The sequence below is a fragment of the Dipteris shenzhenensis genome, chromosome 13, assembly GCF_047967505.1.
Source record: "Dipteris shenzhenensis isolate YYH24624 ecotype China chromosome 13, Dip_SZ_1.0, whole genome shotgun sequence".
Lineage (NCBI taxonomy): Eukaryota > Viridiplantae > Streptophyta > Polypodiopsida > Gleicheniales > Dipteridaceae > Dipteris > Dipteris shenzhenensis.
The window spans coordinates 38,818,542-38,823,556 of NC_141608.1; positions in this window are offsets into that span (position 1 = coordinate 38,818,542).

The window sequence follows — 5,015 nt, forward strand, 5'->3', positions numbered from 1 at the left end:
TTGTTGTGCTTTAATATAGGATGGATCTTGAGGCTATAGCATTTGTCAATGGTATGACACTAAAATACAATGGAAGAATTTATGCCCCAAAGGACTTCACAAACTAGACCATTGTTGACACAACAAAGAAAGAATGGTTCGTGGCATTGAGCAAAGGAAATCTCATTCTAGTGATGACAAAGAAAGAGTTGGAGAAAGATGAGCAAGCATCAGATGCATCTTTCTCAAAGAGCAATTTGATTCAAGGGGGCACCTTACTAGGAATAAAAATTGAAAAAGATAGCAATACAATGATGATTTACACAAAGTCAAGAATGAGCAACAGATTGTTTCAGCTTTCAAAGAAAGATGCAATGCACTTGTGATGCCGCCACCAAAAGCACCTACATTTCCTGAATTGGTTCCTACATTGGAGATCCTCCAAGATGTGTGGGAGGAATTTCCCATTGAGGAAGCAAGAAAAATGCAGTAAAAAAGGTTCAACTTCATTGGAGGGACCTAAGGTGCAAGAATCCACACATGAGAAAGGAAGTGATGAGACATGCCATGTAGACTTGGTTCATGGTAATATAAATGAGAGAGGAACTGGAGTGGATGAGACAGAACACATTGTAGCATGAGACATGCCATGTAGACCTGGTTCATGGTATACAAATGAGAGAGGAATTGGAGTGGATGAGACAAAACACATTGTAGAATTGAATGAGGGTCTTGTACACGTGGATGCTTACAAGGGATCTACATCTGAGACAGGAATTGATTTGGCTAAGACACGACATGCATCAGATGATACAGGACATGCACATTCATCTCAGATAGGAATTGAATTGGCTGAGACATGACATGCATCAAATAAGACACGACATGCACATGCATCTCTCGTTCATGGTATTACTCACTTAGATTGTGTAACTCATGAAGTTGATGGAATAATAGAACAAGTGCAACACTTGAGTATACTTGAAGTTGAGGCAATAGAAGAAGAAGTAGGGCGATCTAAAGCGGTTCACATAGAGCCCCTAAAAAATAAACCTCGACATCAAATGCAAAAGGCGAGTACTTCATGAGCTACAGTTCCAAGTCCTACAACTCAAAAAAGAGGTCATTCATATACAAAGACAGGGCAAAGAAGAGAAGAGGAAGATCACAAAGAGGATGTGGAGGGTCTTGAAATGGAGTCATATTCAAAAGCAAAAATGTTATCAATGAAAGAACCTAAATCTTCGCTTGAATGAGGCTGTGATAGATGAGGATCCAGGATATATATGGGGTGAGAAGACTCAAGTTATGCATGCTTCAATAGTGGTCAAAGCAAGCATCTTCACCAACAGCAAGACCTTAGATATTGTCTATGCTGAAAAGATTTTTCAAGCTTTTATTGATGGAAAGAAACCACTTGTTTCTAATTTGGTACTCCATCCAAGGGCATTTTGGCCAGTTAGAGGAGATTCTAGTCAATCCATGGATTTCTCTCAGCCTATAGATTTTGAGATGCAATTCACTAAGTTCCTCAGAAAACAAGCTCCCTTACTTCAAGAAGGATAGAGTTCAGTGAATGATCCAGAATAACATATAAAGGATGCCAAGAGAAATTTCTTAGCTCATTGCATATTTGAGGCAATAGATGGTCAGCACTATGCCTATGCTTGTAATGAGTGTTCTAGAGAGGCATACAATAAAGGAGAAATTACTTATCAAATCTTCGTGACTGTGCCTTAAACCACTACTATTCTGCATGCATTTGTATCTTTAAGAACGAGAAAAAATATTTGATTGAGTCAGAAAGACTTAATCCCATGCACTACAAAATATCATCTCCACTTCAGAGATGTTGCTCAAAGCTAGGACCATATGGAGAACTTTTCATTCTCCTGTGACCACTCTCAAAAGAACTACAACTAAAGTGGAAGCGGATAATCTTGTTGACTTCTACACATGCATGAGTGCCATTGTACCAAGGGGAAAGCACAAAAGAATAAAGGTGATTACAAGCTTTAAGACAGTAAAGGATAAGTATCAAGACTACACAAGCATAGTTTTCCATAGTGCTGAAGTTTTTCATCAGATCAAAGACGTGTGTCTTGCATGTGAGAAGGGAGATGTCACATATGAGGCTCCATTATTGATTAAAGACAAGGCAAAGAAGATTGAGAAAAAAGAGATGATGGCTCAGATGTGGAGGCCTCTAAGAGACTTGCTAGACAAATACGCAAGTCTTGCTACAGAGAAATTAATGTCCAAAGAATGGTTTTTTGGCAAAAAGGATAAAGATCATTGCATGGAAGATTACATCATCTAACAGGTCAAGCGTGATGTAGAAAAGAGTGCAATTGAATATTTGCTAGTAGAAAAAAATATTCCAATTAGCCAATGTAAAATTGATCACAGCATTTTGAGGTAGATGGCATCAGCTTTACCGTCAGCTAAATAGAAGGCTTGGGTGCATAAATGGGTGAAGGTAGAAGATGATGGATCTAAAATTACTCCTTCTATGGCAAGTGAAACTCCAAAAAATGTGTATGCATATGCACAAAAAGTCATCAATAAGCACACTCTCAGAAAAGTAAAAACTTTGAACAAGAGCTTTTTTTTCATACATGAGATCATTTCAGAGTCTGGAAAGAGTGTTGAGTGCAAGGGAGTTTCATTGAATGATTTTTTGTCCGATGACACTACTTGGGAGAGGCCTCAACTTTTCTTTGTCTATGAAATATCACTAGATGACATTCGTCAACTCCTTGACAGAATATGACAGACCACCATTGGTAGAGTGGGACTATGCAACATAGTCATATTTGATGATAAAGATGACAAGGAAAAAATGTGTGCTACCCTAGGAAAACAATATGACAATGAGCTTAAGATTTACAATGGTATATACTCAAGAAAGAGGGACAAGAGAGAATGCAGTCTCAAGATATAGAGTCTTGAAACCTTTTTCTTGTGCATGAAGAGCCCAGAGCCCTTACAATGATCCCTCCTTACAGAACAACATAAGAGGGAATGCAAAGAGATTGCAACTAGTGCTGGAAGAGCATGAAGCTTCAAGTCCCCTCCATCGCAACACAAATCACTATGAAAGGCCAGCAAAAAGTGCTGATCTTTTAATTAGTATGATGGAAATTTTGTAACAAACAAGGTTGTATATCTTTGGCTTGTATATGCTTCTCTCTCTCAACTCGTTTGAGTGATTTTGTATCACCCCTGAGACACTCCAAATCTTGAAATCAAGATTGATTCTATAGAGAGAAGGAGAAAACTGAAATACAATAGAAGGAGAATTTCTGTTGAATCAAAATCATTTACAATCAATCTTGGAGTCACAATACTCCATGTACGAGCTCGAACTGCTGCCCGACCACCCCCAAGCTATTCTCACTCTCACTCTCACTTGCATTAGATTTCTCACTCTCACTCACACCAATATGTTTCAATGAATCTCACTGTCACTCAAGATGATGCAATCATAGACGAAAGAAGAATATCACTCTCACTCGCACTCTCAATCTCAATCTCGGAGCTTCTGAAATATGCTGCCTTATTATCTCTGCATATTCTAAGTTTTCGACTTAATAGATCATGGAATTACATCTCCACCTCTTCTATAAAGTTGTAGATCACAATATCAACTTTCCAAAAAAGAAGAGCTCCTTAATCTGAGTTTGGAATTAAAAGTTATGATTGAAATAGTGACTGCTGTTTTTATCCAAGAAAGGTGCAACCTGCTTTTCCCCACTTTTAGCTATCTTTTCCACTTTATCCTGCTTTTCTTGCCCTTCACGACCAATTTGCTGCATTCATAGACCATTCTAGCAATAACTTTAGTTCTTTTTATATCAATCACTCCTTTCTAAGTTCTCCTTAAGGATTAGCAACATAAGTTTTCAGTAAGCTCACATGAAAAACAGGATGTAATTTGATATTCTGAGGCAATTCAAGTTGGTAAGTCGATGTTCCCACTCGCTTTAATATTTTGAATGGTCCTACGGAACAAGGTGAGAGTCTTCTATCTCTGCCAAGAATTAAATTACTTTTCTTAGGAATGATTTTCAAAAATAATATGTCACCCAACTTGAATTCTCGAAAACTATGGTTCTTGTCATAATAACATTTTTGTCTGTTGTGCTCTTTTAATACAATGTCGGATGTGTTTGACTTCCTCATCCATCCTCTCAAGCATTTGTTTTGAAATCTCAACTTCGTTCTCAGAATCAAAGAAATAACTGCTGAATGACAATTTTGGCCATATATAGCTTCAAAGGGAGTCATTTGAATTGAGCTATGCCATGAACTATTATAAGCAAATTCAGCCAAAGATAAGAATTCAATCCAATTATTTTACTTCTCATTAACATACATTCTAAGAATGTCTTCCAGAAAACGATTTACTATTTTAGTTTTCCCATTTGTTTGAAATGAAATGCTGTGCTCATTTTAAGTTCAGTTCCTATGGCTTTAAATGTAGTGCAGGAAAAATTAGATGTGAAATTTGAATCCCTATAAGAAACAATACTCTTAGGCATACCGTGCAAGCGAAAAATTTCTCTTACAAATAATTTTGCTACCTCAAGAGACCATCAGTCTTTTTCATTGGAAAGAAATGGGCAAGCCTGACTATCCCTTTCCTCTCCTTGAATAACTTGATTTATACCATCTACTCCAGAAAAGTTGATGGTTTTCTTTCCATAGTCAATTAAGACTTTGTTTTCAGATAGCCAGTCCATTCCAATTATGGCATCACACTTCCCCATGTCTATGGCATAAAAATTTTCCTTACACTTTCTATGTGCTAAGGTAAACTGCAAATTTTCAATAAGACCTTGGGTATAGTGTATTTTCCCATTAGCTAATTGGACAGGTTTTCTCATCATATTCCCAACTTCTAAGTGTTGTGTCCGTATGAGTTTAGGAGAGATAAAACAACTTATGCTACCCAAATCAATTAGGAAATTTATGTCATGTGAGCACCAATCCTCTCTTTTACTCTAATGACAGTGGGGCATGTGCATGAGATG